Here is a 16,483-nt window from a genome sequence, read left to right as displayed (position 1 = left end):
CATTGGACCGACTGTGTCACTGCCCTGACGGAGAATCGTCATTTGTCTCCTTAATGTGTCTGGGATAAAATATAAATTCCTCAGCTCAGAAATTAAAAACAAAACAAGATATTTTACTGATTCCTGTTATCTTTATGTCAAAATCATTTCAGTACCCCTTTCTCCAAACTGATCTCTCCTTTGTGATAATAAAAACAATTAAACAAAAACATTCACTAGGATGACCACATCTGCCAATGCATACAATCTTCTTTGTTCCCTGCCTTTCTGCCTCGAGTGGGTTTGCATGATTCATTCTGATGTTCTTTGAAAGCTTTATTTTTTGTTTGTTTGGTTTCATTCGTTTGTCTGTATTTTTTTTTTTTACCAGGAGAGGAATTTCCTTTTCACGGTATCTTCATTTGCATGTAGTCCTTGTGTTTTATTGATTCTTCTTATTTTGCTTTGTAGCAGTTCATAAATCATCCCATGTTTTTATGAATTCCTCATATATACCAATTCTTACTGCAAAACAATATTCCATTACAGTAATAAGCCATCGGGTTTTTTTGGACATTATCCAATTTATGGGGCACCTATTTTGCTTCCAGGTCTTTGAGTTGCTGTGAACATTCTAGCATACGTTGGACCTTTGTTTTAGGCTTTAACTTCTTTGGGATATATGCCCAGTGGTGGAATCACTAGATCAAAGAATATGAACAGCTAAGTCACTTTTCTTGAATAATTCCAAATGGATTTTCAGAATAGTTTGACTGTTTTATAACTCTATCAAGAGAACATTACTATGTCTGTTCTTCCATACTATCTCCTTTTCCCCCAATACTGACCATTCTCATTTTCTGTCATCTTTGACAATTTGCTTGGTGTAGGGTAGAAATTGTAGTTAATTTAATTACATTTTTCTCACTAACAGTGAATTAGAGTATGGTTTTTTTTTTTTTTTGGAGGGGAGGCAAGGCAATAGGGGTAAAGTGAATTGTCCAAGACCACACAGATAGTAAGTGTCAAGTGTCTGAGGCCAGATTTGAACTCAAGATCCTCCTGACTCCAGGGCTGGTGCTCTATTCACTGTGGCACCCAGCTGTCCCTGGAGTATATTTTACTGTGGTCAACGTTTCCAATCTTTTGAAAACTATTTGTTCATGTTAACAGAGATAGCTGGGGGCCCATTGAATTAGAGCACTGGGTCTGAAGTAAAAAAGGTCTGATTTCAAATCCTCAGATGTTTATTGATTGTATGACCCTAGGGAAGTCGCTTAACCTCTGTTTGCCTCAGTTTCCTAAACTGTAAAAAAAGGAAATAGCATCTACCTTGCAGGATTGTTGTGAAGATCAGATGAGATAATATTTGTTGAAAGGCATTTAGCACAGTGCCTGGCATAGAGTAGGTGCTCTATAAATACTTCCTTTCCCACTTATTCCCTTCTTTTTCCTTTCTGGCGTAATACTGAACCTGAGGGTCAGGTACCATCTTGCCCCTCCCCCAGGATTCCATGGTACAGGAGATTTAGGGTATCTAGGCCCCTCTGCAAATGGCTCCAGCTCCCACTAATGGCATTCTCCCAAGTACAAGGAGATAGTCCCTTGCACCCTAGTTCCATTTAACTAATCACAGGTTTGCTTTTATAAAGAAATATTTACTTCAACAGTGTTTTAGAAAATATAGAAGCAAAGTACTCCCCTTAATACACAAGGCTTAATCTCCCAACTCCACATCAATCTCTGTAGAAGGGATTAAGCTCATAGTTTGGCCCAGTTCCTATAGAACACAGTCCCCAGAACCAAGTCGCAAATCCCCCTTAGGTTAGGGTCTCTTGAATCCAGGATTCCCTGCCAGGCTGACTGACTTAAACATCCCTCTTTGAAATCTTGGCTCTAAGGTCACCATGGTTAGAATCTTGGTCACTTGGGGCTGCTGCTTTCACCTGGAACTGAAGACAAATGAAACCAAATAAGACAACACACCCCAGGCATAAGATTCAAAGGGAACTGGGAAGGAAAGGAAACCCTCCTTTCCCTTCATTAGTTCAGTGCCTGTCCCCATGCTGTGAGTCCATTGTGAGGTTCCCCCTGTAGATGGCAACAGGATAGAGAGAGAATAAAAAAGAGGCAGTTTTGGAACAGCTAAGTGGCACAATGAATAGAGCACTGGCCCTGAAGTCAGGAGGACCTGAGTTCAAATGTGACCTCAGACACTTCACACTTACTAGCCTTGTGACCTCGGACAAGTCATTTAGCCCCAATTGCCCTGCCTTTCCCCCTCCAAAAAGCAAAAAAAAAGAGGCAGTTTTTAAAGATACAATCTGTTCTGACTATGCAATCAAAGGAGGCTATTCCCACCTATGCAGTGGGGGCAATACAGAGAAGCAGATTGCTTCCATTTTAGGTAATCTGGGCTTTCTCCAAGGTCCCAAGGCCCCAAGGGGCTATTACATTCATATTCTTTGTCCATTTAACTATAGGAGAATGATGTGTTTTATATATATATATATATATAGTTGTGTGTATAATTTATGTCAATGCCCAATATAGTTCAGATATTGGATTTTTATTGGTAATATTTATTTTTCATACTCTACCACTTCTCTTATAATTCTATTTCTATTCATTTTACTCACTTTTTAATATTCTTCACTGAAAATTGTCTCTTTTGTTTTTTCAAATATTCTTTCTTATTTCTTCAATTAAGAATTAACCTTCCACAGCTTTAGGTGTGGAAGGTACTTACTAATAGTCCTTTCTAATTTTTATTGGTGAGACCTTTTCTATATAGATTACTCATCTACTTGGATCTTATTGTGGTAAAGGTATAAGGTATAAGTTGTTGACTTAAACCTCATTTCTGACAAATTGTTTTCTAATTTTCCTAGTAGGTCATTCCATAAAGGGAGTTCTCCCATTTTATGTTTTATGGGTTATCAAGCATTGGGCTAGAGTTTTCACTTCTTTCTGTTTCTTATCTGTAGGTCTTATTTTTCTGTCTTTTTTTTTTTAAACCAGCACCCAATGGTTTTGCTGATTCTTGCTTTATAAAATAATTTTATATCTGGTAATGCTGGTCTTCATTCATATCTTTTCTCATTATTTCCTTTGAGGGCCTAAATGTGTATTCTTCCAAATGAATCTTTTTTCTAATTCTATAAAATTAGCTCCTTCAGTAATTTGATCAGTAATAATAATACATCGGTAAATTTAGTAGTGTTGTCATTTTAAAATTAGAATAACACAGCCCAACTATGAGCATTGAATATTTCTCCAATTTTCGCAGTTTCCATTGATATCTCAAGGGGTAGCAATACTTTAACCCCAATTTTCTAGAGGAGCATCAATAGTTTATGAACCCCAGCCCTCTGGATGGGGCTAGGTGGGGATTTTTTGAATGTCACAATTATTGAATCTAGCCCTTTAGCAATAGATAAGGAGTTCATTCCAGTGCCAGCCTTTTTTTTTTTTTTCCTTGCAAACATCCCCAAATACATGAGCTCTAGGATCCAGCTTTTTGGAGAGAGTAGGAGACTTCCTGGGTAGTGTCAGTCAGCCTCTTGTGGAGAGAAGGGGCTCCCTGAACTCAGCCTTTCAATGAAAAAAGAGGATCTGATATGTCGTCTACAGAGCTGGAGGAAAGCACGGGCCTCTAAGTCACTATATGGGGATCAAGAACCCTGGATTTTGTCTTCATTTACCTCTCTACTATTTACACAGTATAGGTCTGATGAAAAAGAGGTTGCTACTCCCTCTTTCCAAGGGAATATAAACCCTTCTATATACGGTTAGACACATATTTGGGTCTCTGGGATAAAAGAGGGACTCCCTGAATGCCTCTGCACAATTCTGCAGGGTGGTCCTCTGAGTTTGGAGAACTAGTGGACCATAGGCAAAGGTGGGCCTTATTAGTTAGTGCAAGAGAATAATTTTACCACTTAAAAAATGAACTATGAATTCTTTGTGTTTTCTATATATTCTAGGGGGTGGAAGAAATGTTGTTTCTGTACCCAATATATGCATTTTACCCTTGAATATTTGAACAGAATCTAGGAAACTTTTAAGTAACATTTGTGGAGTCCTAGACCTGAGCTGTATTTGAATTATATTCAGAGATCAAAAAAAATCTTGACCAAAGACTGAATAGAGACAAATTGAATCAATGAAACAGAGTGATTTAAGACCCAACTCCCCAAATTGAACTGATCTATGAAACCTGCAAGATGTAAACAAGATGACTACAAGAACACAGGTTTCAATACATTTCTTAAGCAACACATTTCCAATGAGGATTGAGGTACTTTTCTCTTAATGTCAGGCAAACCTTGGCAACTTGTACTACACATGAATGGGGATCCCACATGTAGAACTGAAGGGGTCGAGGGCATTCCCCAGACAAGGTCCTTTGTGCTTTGACAGCTGTAAGTTAATGGGGCAAGGATGCTTTGGTTTCTGTCAGAGATCCCTTTTCTACTGAGGCCACTCACAGCTGCTAGATATGAAGCTGCCTTTTGTCACAGGGCTCAGTGACCTTACCATAATGCAAGTGCTCAGAGTTCATCAGAAAGCCACTTACTGAAGGCATGGTTGAAAGGCCTAACAATCTAGGACATATTTGAGGGAAGGGGATCGTTTTTCAGTCAGATGTCTTTTCTACTGTGTCTCATCCAGAAGACAGTCAGCCATCAGGTGCAAAAGAAGGAGGGAGAAAGCTACCATATGGATTGCTCTGATGAAACATAAATGAACTAATGTTATGGGAGGAAAGAGCAATAAAGAGGGAACGGAGCTAAGAATATTAGAATGTTAGAGCTAAACATGAAAACAGTATCACAAAACACTAACTATTATATCTGGAAAGAAGGAGCCTTACAATTATAGAATCATAGGATTGGATATGTTACTCCTCAGGTATAAAAGCTTCAATGGCTCCCTATTGCCTAGGGGATAATGTAGAAACTTTTTAGCCTGATGTTTCAAAACCTATATAATTGAGCTCTTATTATCTTTCTAGATAAAATAATTCCTTTCACAAACTCTAAAGTATAGCCAAATTATATTACTCTCTGTTCCCTCTTCTTGTCCTGACCTCTCCTTCCTCCCATGCATTTGAGCAGGCCATTCACCAAGTCTTGACAACTATTCATCTTTGTTTTGTCTTTTGAAATCTTTCTCTTAAAGGTCCATCTCAGTTGTCTAATTCTTACCTGTCATGTAGCCTACAAAGCTAGAAGAGAGCAAGGGACTTTAAGACACTATATATGGAACAGGAACCCTGGGTTTTGTTTTCATTTACCATTACGTTATTCAGACAGTATTGGTCTGGTGGGAAAAGGGCTGATGCTTCATGGCATGCTGTCCCCCACCCCAAGAAAATATTAATCCTCCTTTTAATCCTATAAGGCTTGACACATCATTCTCAACCTGGCTCAAGTTATCCTGGAGCCCTCTGTTTGGATTTCTCTTTATCTCTATCTTATTCTATTTTTTTATTATCCATGTTTATGCACTTGCCATATTCTCTTAGGATATTTAAAATTCCTCAAGTGAAGAAAATGCATTATTTTTTATTGTTTTATCTCCAGTAGGCAGCCTGGTCCTTGTTGAAGGCCTTGGATAGATCATTTAGGGGCTTAAAAATGTCCTGTTGGATTCCATTGAATAAGAACCATGACATGTGAGAGAATTGCAAGAGAACACAGAATTTTCATGCTGAAAACAGACCTGTGGATGATCTAGGAAAGAAGGATAAAGGCACTCATAAAGCATCTGTTGTGTGCCAGGCACTGTGGTAAGCAGTGCTTTACAAATATTATCTCATTCCATCCTCATAACAGCTGCGGGAGGTAGGTCCTTTAAGTGTCTACTTTTTAAGATGAAGAAATAGGAATCCACAGAACTAAGAGGGACCCCAAGTTTCAGTGCTAGAAGGAACTTCAGATACTAATCTAGTTAAACCCCCACATTTTACAGATAAGGAAACTGAGACCTAAAAAACCGAGGCTCTAAAAACTTGCTGAAGGACACATGAATAATAAACATCAGAATCAGTATTTTAACTTGTGTTCCTTGAATCCACATCCAGCTCTCTTTCCATTTCACCATATTAGGGCAGGGATGGTTCTTACCTACCTTTATTTCTTCCTTACCACTGAGCACATAGAAGATATTTAATGAATGTTTGTTGAATGAATAAACGAAGACTTCCTTGTATTCCATTATATTATTTCCCATTGTTATGTTATAGGTGGGGGGCATGGAATACACACTTTTCATTGCTTCCATCTTTATAGTTGTATTCAGTAACCAAGTTCGATTATTAAATTTGAGCCCTATTTTGCACCAATATACTCCTGTGCTGTGTTCTCAGGCCAAGTCATCTACCCAGACCATAAACCAGATGTGAGTCTGAATGTTTTTAGGACTTCATCTTGCCACTTGGTCTGGCATGCAGAAACATTCTCAGCCTGTAGACTTTGATGCCTCATGTTTGCATTCATAAAAATTATATGGAAAGTTATAAAAGAGTGATAAGACCTTCCAGTTTTACCACCAAGTGGAAAAATTGTCCACACAAAGAATTTATTACCATCTTGTAGCAATTTTGAAACTCTAACATCATTTTAACTGATTATGCATTAAAGAGTTTGAAAGAAACTCTAATCTAGAGTCCAGAGAAACAACTCAACTTCTGACTTTGAAATCTCTGGCCTGGAAGCTTTAAACTCTGTTGGTATTTGGTTGTTTTTCTCCCTTTTGTTCAATCAGATGAATCAGAGTTACAGGTAGAAAGGACTTTTGAGGCCATCTCATCCAACCTCCTTATTTTATATTTGAAACTAAGAACCAAGGAATTTAAATAACTTACCCTTTGTTACGCAAGTAGTAAAGATTTGATTCCAGGGTTTCTGACCCTAATCAGGCTTCTTTCCATCATGACATATATAATTGATAGTATACTACTATCATTCTGTGAAGGAATATATATATATATATATATATAAAGTTCCTTTTTGTTTTATTTTATTTTTCAAAAATTTAGGGAGTTATCATGATGCAATAGAAAGGACACCAGTTTGGGATTCAGGAGGCCTGAGTTTTCCTCCAGTAATATGCTATGTGATATTTGGCAAACATTTCAACTCTTTTCTCTTTTTCTAATTGTATCATGAAATCATTGGACAAAATGTTTGCTGAGATCCCTTCCAGGCCTAAAATTCTATGTTTCATGATTCTAAGCTTCCTTCCAGCTCTGACATGCTATGAATCCATGATCCTCTTTTAAAATAAAATTTTATTGATATCCTTTGTTTTTATATCATCTACATTTCATGTGGTATCTTTCTACCCCCATCCAAAAAGAGAGATATCTCCAGCTGCAAAGAATGAAAAAGAAGAGAATGATAATTCAGCAAAAGGAATCAATAGAACAACGACAAAAAATCTGAAACTATATGGGGTGTTATCCACCCATAGTTCCCTACTTCTGCAATGAAAAAATGGGTGAGTGACTTCTCATAATTCTTTTTTGTAGTCTAGTTTGATTATTATATTTTCATAGCACTGTTTCATTTTTATTATTATTGTTCTTCCCATTTACATTGCTGTAGTTACTGGGTATATTGTTTTCTTATGCTGTTTATTTTCCATTGCATCAATTAATATAAGCCTTCTTCTGCTTCTCTGTTTTTATCACATCAATCATTTCTTATAGCATAGTAATATTCCATTACATTCATGTATTACAATTTCATCTATTACCCAGTTGATGGACATCTGTATTGTTTCCATTTCTTTGCTAATATAACAAGTGGTGCTACAAATATTTTAGTGTATATGGGGCCTCTTTTTGCTTATCTGCTTTTCTTGGGGTATATGCCAAGCTGTAGATCTTCAGATATTGATATTTTACTCATTCTCTTCTCATAATTTCCAAATTGCTTTCTAAGGTAGTTAGACCTTTTCACAGTTCTTTCCCACCCCAAATGCATCAGTATGCTTATATTTCCACAACTCTCGCAACACTATCTTTGCCAATTTGTTGGGTGTGAATTGAAACCTTAATGTTGCTATGATTTGCATTTCTTTTTATTAGTGATTTGCACCTCTTTACAAATTTCTTCTGTAAGAAACTATTTATATCCTTTGTCCAAATCTATGGATTTTTTTACCCATATGAATTATTTTTACAAAGTAATAAAGGCTTTTTTTCCCTGACCAATAATAATTAGTTAGCAGTGTTTACCTGTTTATTCTATTTAAGCTTTCATTATGGAAATGTGTATGTTCAGATTAGCATATGTTTTCTTTGAAACTTCATGTAAACCTTGCTTAAAGTTTTCTTTCAATGGATAATATTTCTAGCAGTCAGACCATAGGACTTCAGTGACACATAGGCTAGTATGAAATATGCCTCGTCCTATTACAAGTTTTCCACTAACGAGCCTTCAGCTAGATACTAGGTTATCTCAATACCCTGAGCTCACTAGAGAAGGAATTTAATTGCCTTTCAACCTTCTTTCCAACAATAGTTAGAAATATCTCAGCCAGCAATAATAGTGAACAATCCAGTCACCCATGAGCTGGATGAGATAGCCTTTTGGCTTCCAGGCAGAATAAAATTTGGTTATTATAGTAGTTCCAGAGCATCCTAAATATAGGAGTAGTAATCTGTCTATTAGAAGCTATTCTTTATCCACTTAATGAGGCTTAATCACTGAAGAAATAAAATAATTCCAGGAGGTGGGGGGTGCGAGTCAAGATGGCAGAGTAGAAACAGGACTTCCATAGGGCTCTGGCTTCCACCTCCTCCAATTCATGTAAAAGGTGACTCTGAACAAACTTTGGAGCTATGGATCAGAATTATCAACCCATAGATGCTAAGGACAAAGTGAGAGGTCAGTGCAGTGTGCACTTTGGGATCCTGTAGTTTGGGAGTGCAGTCGGCCTTTGCCCCTGGGGCAAGAAGTGGCTGAGGCACGGCAGCTATGTTGCTACAGTCACATGGCTGCTTCAGCTCCTGGCCTGCAGATTGTATGCAAACCAAGCAACCAGTCTTAGGGGTAATCACTCTTGCTTTAACCTGCTTGGATCTGTATTGCAGTCTAGGGTGGAGTTCCTGGGGTATGTGACCAGCTTGCCAGAGCATGTGGAGGTTTCAGAGAAGGCACTCAACTAATAACTCCAACAGTTGAGAAAACCCCAGCAATTTGGGACAAAACTCCCCTATCTGGTAGCAGAGTCCTACTGTGGCAAAAAGCTCAAAAGTCAGGTAATTGAGTGGCAACATGAGCAGGCAAAGTAAGCAAAGCAAGCAGAGCAATCCAAATTTACACTCTTATATTGGGGACAAAAAGGTTAAAAGCATGGAACAGGAGGAAGACAGTGAAGTTAGAACTCCTGTACCAAAAGCTTCTAAGAAAAATATGAGCTGATTACAGGCCATTGAGAACCTTAAGAAGGATTTTGAAAACCAAATTAGAGAAGTGGAGGAAAAATTGGGAAGAGAAATGAGAATGATGCAAGAAAATTATGAAACGAGTGTCAACAACCTGACTGAAGAAAATAACACCTTAAAAAATAGACTAATTCAGATGGCAAAAGAGGCTCAAAAAGGCAATGAGGAGAAGAATTCCTTAAAAAGTCTAATTTGCCAGATGGAAAAAGAATCTCGAAAGCTCACTGAAGAGAATCACTCCTTCAAAATTAGATTGGAGGAGATGGAAGCTAGTGACTTTATGAGAAATCAAGATGCTATTAAGCAGATCCAAACAAATGAAAAAAATAGAAGGCAATGTGAAATATCTCATTGGGAAAACCACTGACCTGGAAAATAGATCCAGGAGAGATAATTTAAAAATTATTGGACTACCTGAAAGCCATGATCAAAAAAAGAACCTAGAGATCATCCTTCGAGAAATTCTCTAGGAAAATTGCCCTCGTGTTTTAGAACCAGAGGGCAAGATAGAGGTTCAAAGAATCCACTGATCACCTCCTGAAAAAGATCCCAAAAAGAAAATTCCTAGGAATATTATAGCCAGGTTCCAGAGTTCCCAAATCAAGGAGAAAATATTACAAGCAGCCAGGAAGAAATAATTTCTTTTTTTTATACATAAATATATTTGAATATTTTATTTTAAAACGTTCAATTCCAGATTCATTCCCTTCCTTCCCCATCACCCACCCCTACTGGGAAGACAAGCAGTACAGTATAGGTTGTACATGTGTGGCTAATGCAAAACAACAACATAGTAGATATATTGTAAAAGACTGACTACACTTCCCTCCCTCCCATCCCACCTCCCACCTGCTCCACTCTCCATCCTGTTCCCTTCCCTTTTCAAAAGTGGGTGCTTCCAACTTCCCTCCCCCCCAGCTTGCCCTCTCTTCCATCATCCCTCCTCTAATCCCCTTCCTCCCCTATTCTCCCGGAGGGTGAAATACCCTAGTTAGTGTGTATTTCACTCCCTCTTCAAGCCAGATTCAATGGGAATAAGGTTGACCCATTCCCTTTTGCCTTCCTATTCTTCCCCTCCATTGTAACCATTTTCCCTTGCCTCTTCTGTATGAGATAGTTTACCCCAATCTGTCTCTCCCCATCTCCTCTCATTATATTCCTCTCACCTCTTAATTTCACCTTTTAAGTATCATCCCTTCCTGTTAAATTGGTCCTGTGCCCTCTATCTATGTCTACCTGTAAACAGATATACACACTTCACATATGTATTCATATGCCCATATACCCTCATATATAGACATACACATAAACACACACACACACATTAGAAATATATATATTTCTAATCCCTTCAACTACTGAGAAAAGTTTCATAAGTTACAATTATTGTTTTTCCATGTAGGAATGTTAATAGTTCAACTTTGATAAGTTCCTTATGATTTCTTTTCCCTGTTTACCTTCTCATGCTTCTCTTGCTTCTTGCATCTGTATGTCAAATTTTCTACTCAACTCTGGTTTTTTAAGCAAGAATACTTGAAAGTCCTCTATTCCACTGAAAGACCATATTTTCCCCTGAAACATGATACTCAGTTTTGCTGGGTAGGTGACTCTTGGTTTTAATCCCAGCTCCCTTGACCTCTGGAATATAACATTCCAAGCCCTTCGTTCGCTCACTGTAGAAGCTGCCAGATCCTGGGTTTTCCTGATTGTGTTTCCACAATATTCAAATTGTTTTTCCTGGCTGCTTGTAATATTCTCTCCTTAATCTGGGAATTCCAGAACCTGGCTATAATATTCCTAGGAGTTTTCTTTTTGGGATCTTCAGGAGGTGATTGGTGGATTCTTTCAACCTCTATTTTGCCCTCCAGTTCTAAAACATCAGGGCAGTTTTCTTTGAGAATTTCCTGGAGGATGCTTTCTAGGTTCTTACTTTGGTCATGGCTTTCAGTTAGTCCAATAATTTTTTAAATTATCTCTCCTGGATCTATTTTCCAGGTCAGTGGTTTTTCCCATGAGATATTTCATATTGTCTTCTATTCTTTCATTTGTTTGGATCTGTTTAACAGCATCTTGATTTCTCATAAAGTCATTAGCTGCCATTTGCTCCAATCTAATTCTGAAGCAATGATTCTCCTCATTGAGCTTTTGAGATTCTTTTTCCATCTGGCAATTTCGACTTTTTAAGACATTCTTCTCCTCATTGCCTTTTTGAGCCTCCTTTGCCATTTGAGTCAGTCTGTTTTTTAAGGTATTATTTTCCTCAGTCAGGCTGTTGACTCTCATTTTATAATTTTCTTGCAGTGTTCTCATTTCTCTTCCCAATTTTTCCTCCACTTCTCTTATCTGCTTCTTAAGGTCCTCTATGGCCTGTAACCAGCTCGTATTTTCCTTTGAAGCTTTTGGTGCAGGAGTTCTGACTTCACTGTTTTCCTCCTCTTCCATGCCTTGCTCCTTCTTGTCCCCAAAATAGGAGTGTAATGTTGGAATCTTGTGTCTGCTTTTTTTCTTTTGCTTTCTCATTTTGTCACTCTTTTACTTGACCCTTGGGCTTTTTGCCACAGTAGGACTCTGCCACCAGATGGGAGCTTTCATCCCAAATGCTGGGGTTTTCTCAGATGCCGGAGGTATTAGATGGTGCCCTCTCTGAAGTCTCCACATGCTCTGGTAAGCTGGACACATACCCCTGCACCTCCACCCTAGACTGCAATCCAGATCCAAGAAGGTTAAAGCAAGAGTGATTACCCCTCAGACTGGTGCTTGGTTCCCCTACACTCTGCAGGCCAGGAGCTGAAGCCATCATGTGGCACTGGCTGGCTTTGCTGGCATCTCAGTGGCTTCTCGCCCCGGGGGTAAAAGCCATGCACTCCCTCTTACTGGGTCCCAAAGTCCAGACTGCACAGGCCTCTCACCTTGTCCTTTGCATCTATGTGCTGATAAATCTGGAAACTGCCACAGCTGCTGCTGTTCTAGAGTCCCTCTGGCTGTGGCTGGTTAGGCCCGCCTTGGGGCTAAAGCCTCAGCGTGGTGCTGGGCTCGGCTCCCAGAGCTCTGCGCTGGATTCCTGCCACCCTGCCGGGCTGTCCTCAGTGGGACATGGATTGTCCCTTTTTACATGGATTGGGGAAGGTAGAAGCCGGAGCGGTGGGGAGGTCATACTTCTACTCTGCCATCTTGGCTCCACCCTGAAACAATTTTAATATTATGGAAATACAATCAGGATAACTTAGGATCTGGTAGCTTCCACACTGAGGGATCGAAGGGCTTGGTATACAATATTCCACAAGTTTAAGGAGCGAGGATTAAAACCAAGAATCACCTACCCAGCAAAACTGAGTATCATGTTTCAGGGGAAAATATGGTCATTCACTGGAATAGAGGATTTTCAAGCATTCTTAATGAAAAAAAACAAAGTTGAATAGAAAATTTGACATTCAGATACAAGAAACAAGAGATGCATGGGAAGGTAAACAGGGAAAAGAAATCATAAGGAACATATTAAAGTTGAACTACTTACATCACTACATTGAAAAACTATAATTGTAATTTATGAAACTATTCTCAGTATGAGAATAGTTGAAGTGAATATATATGTGTGTATATACATATACATATATACACATATGTATTTCTATATAGGAGGATATATGGTCATATGAATACATATGTCAATGTGTGTATATATGTGTACAGGTATACATAGATAGAGGGCACAGGACCAATTTAATAGGAAGGGATGATACTTAAAAGGTGAAAGAAAGAGGTGAGAAAGGAATATAATGAGAGGAGATGCAGAGAGACAGAATGTAAACAGGGGTAAACTGTCTCATATAGCAGAAGTAAGGAAAAATGGTTACAATGGAGGGGAAGAACAGGAAGGCAAAAGGGAATGGGTCAACCTTATTCTCATTGAATTTGGCCTAGGGAGGGAATAACATACACACTAAATAGGGTATCTAACCCTACAGGAGAGTAGAGGGGAAAGGGATGTCTCAGAGGGGGGGATGATGGGAGGGAGGGCAGGTTAGGTGGGAGGGAAGTTGGAATCACCCACTTTTGAAAAGGGACAGGATCAAAGTAGAGAATAGAACTGGGGGGTGGGATAGGAGGGAGGGAAATACAATCGGTCTTTTACACTATATCCACTATAGAAATGTTTTGTGTAGCTACACATGTACAACCTATACTAAATTGCTTATCTTCCCAGTAAGGGTGAGTGACAGGGGAAGAAGAGAATGAATCCAGAATTCAAACTTTTAAAATCAAATATAAAAAAAAATACACACACACACACACATATATACTATTAATATTATTTTACATGTAACTGGGAAATAAGATATACAGGCACTGGGGCATAGAGATCCATCATGCCATACTGGAAAGTTGGAGGGGTATGGTAGAAGATATGGGAGAGAGCAGATTGGAGGAGGGGATATCCAGTAGGATCACTATTTTGGGGTGGTGGACAGAGGAAAAATGGGGAGAAAATTTGTAACTAAAAATCTTACATAAATGAATGATGTAAAGTAGAAGTTAATAAAGCATTTGATTAAAAAAAGAGAAATGAAACAATTCACAAATGGAAAATCAAAAGGAAATCACAAAAGGAAATCAAGTTGCACTTCTGCCTGTGGGTGACATGTGTTCTGATTCAGTTAGAATTCTTCTTCATTGTGTTCAAGCATGAAAATGATTGTAAATAATGTACAACTGTATGTTGCTGGAGGTTAAAAATTGTTTTCTTAATATAACAGAATGTTGTGGGAAGCAAAGAGATGGAGGCTAAAATATGGCAAAGCCTCTATGATATATAGTGGAATCCCTAAAGTACCTTTGAAAATGTGTTGGAACTGCTGATCATTGTTTAGGCAGAGACTTTGGGGACAACGGAAGTCACATGGTGTGAAATGAGGAGGGACTTAGAATTAGAAGACTTAGTCTGACCTTCCAATTAAGATGGTGACATAGAGAAGCACAGCTCTCCTTGTACTAGACATCTGTTAGAAAATGGACCACTAATAAAGACCTCTGCAATGACTAAGAAAAAAGTTCCCTAATCTAATGTGGAACTGGACAAAAGCCGTGGTTGGAAGAGGTCAAAGACCGGTAGAAGCATCAAACCAGAAGAGCCAGAGTCAAACCATATAAACATGGAAGGATTTTATGTTTGTATAAAAAAATGACATTAAAGAAGTTGCATTGCTGTCTTTTTTTGTTGCTGTATCCCAAGGTTTATGGGGACTTTCCACATTATTTGCATCTGAACCTTTCTATGTTGCCTCTTCCTTTTACATTCTTAAAAGCAAAGTCCATCTTTGACATAAAAAAATAGATAAAAGCAGTACTTTAGCCATCCATTACACATTTTAACCTGGTTCTTAAAGGTCTGAAAAATTCCTCCTTTTTAAAATAAATTAATTAATTTATTTTAAATTTTCAACACACTTCCTTAAGTTTTAAATTTTCTCTGCCGACCTCCCTTCACCCCTCCCCAAGACAGCATGCAATCCAATATAGGCTCTACCTATACATTCTTATTAAACATTTTTTCACATTGGTCATGTTGTATAGGAGAATTAGAACAAATGGTAGGAACCATGAGAAAGAAAAACAAATCAAAACAAAAAAAGGGAGCAAAGAGTATGCTTCGATCTGCCTTCACACTCCATATTTCTTTCTCTGGATGTGGATGAAATTTTCTAGCATGAGTCTTTTGGAGTTGGTTTAGGTCCTTGCATTGCTAAGAAGAGCAAAGTCTATCAAAGTCTGCCATTGTACAATGTGGCTGTTACTGTGTACAATGTTCTTCTAGTTCTGCTCACTTCACTCATCATCAGTTCATATAAGTCTTTACAGGTTTTTCTGAAATTCACCTGCTCATCATTTCTTATATCACAATAGTACTCCATTACATTCACATACCATGGCTTGTTCAGCTATTTCACAATTGATGGGCATCCCCTCAATTTCCAGTTCTTGGCCACCAAAAAAAGAGCAGCTATAGATATTTTTGTATAAGAGCATCCTTTTCTCATTTTTATGACCTCTTTGAAATACAGTCTAGAAGTGATATTGTTGAGTCAAAGGATACATACATTTTTATAGCCCTTTGGGCATAGTTGCAAAATGCTCTCCAGAATGGTTGGATCAGTTCACAATTCTACCAACAATGCATTGTCTTCCAATTTTCCCACATCTTCTCCAGCATTTATAATTTTCCTATCTTGTCATATGAGCAATCTGATAGGTGTGATGTGATGTCTAAGAGTTGTTTTGATTTGCATTTCTCTAATCAATAGTGATAAAGTTCCTCATTTTAGTGCTTTGATGATTATTGGTACTCAATTTTTTTTTACCAATTTCTTTTGTTTTTAACTCTAAGTTTTTCTTTGTATTCTTTCTGTTCAGATTTCCAGAGACAAAGAACATATTCTAAAAGAATATATAATGAAGAATATATTCCAAAAGAAAAAAATAAAAAGAGAAAGAAGAGGAAAAAAATCAGGAAAATCTTTCAATACATTAAAAAAAATCTGAAAATATATGCTATGTTCTTCATCTCTGCACCTCCTACCTCTTCAAAGAAATGGGAAGAAGTATCTTCTTAGAGCTTTCCCTTTTCTTTGTAATTCTGAAGCTTTCACATTTCATTGTTTTGTAGTTTTTGTGATAAGACTAACTATTTTACTAACACAACTTTTTTCCTCAACCTACAATATGGGAAGGCCCAAGTTCATCTTTCTTCCCTAAAATTTAGGGATTAGATCCCTCTAGAAGGTGACAAAGCTGTTCTTGGGACTTGAATGACCTTAGCTTCCCTAATGCATCTTTTTGATCTGAAAGGACATAAAAAGTCTCAGCCACATGGAGTCTGGGCTTCTCAGACCTTTTGGGTCACATGAGTTGTCATATCCTGGTGACCCGCAGATCAGACTTATTTCTGTGAGTATAAAAGAAGCTGAAGATATGTCACTGTTTCCTTTTTTGCATATACTTACTATTTTAGAGCAATATAAATGGCCTTTGTCAACTGTTTAAATTGAA

The 16,483-nt window shown here is 38.0% G+C and overlaps 1 long non-coding RNA gene across 1 annotated transcript in view; it reads left to right on the top strand.

The window, feature by feature from the left end:
* Positions 1–16,150, top strand: part of LOC138173867 (uncharacterized) — a 96,813-nt gene extending 80,663 nt beyond the window's left edge. The window contains exons 2-4 of the long non-coding RNA XR_011171554.1: positions 5,568–5,828; positions 7,345–7,485; positions 15,848–16,150. This is a non-coding gene — a long non-coding RNA (uncharacterized lncRNA). The remainder of the gene's footprint in view (positions 1–5,567; positions 5,829–7,344; positions 7,486–15,847) is intronic.
* The last annotated feature ends 333 nt before the right edge of the window (positions 16,151–16,483 follow it).

Source organism: Petaurus breviceps, unplaced genomic scaffold, assembly GCF_028583685.1.
Source record: "Petaurus breviceps papuanus isolate PSGF00001 unplaced genomic scaffold, PetGlider_PUasm1.0 66, whole genome shotgun sequence".
Lineage (NCBI taxonomy): Eukaryota > Metazoa > Chordata > Mammalia > Diprotodontia > Petauridae > Petaurus > Petaurus breviceps.
Note: the sequence above shows the minus strand (reverse complement) of the source record. Positions and strands in the feature narration are given on the sequence as shown.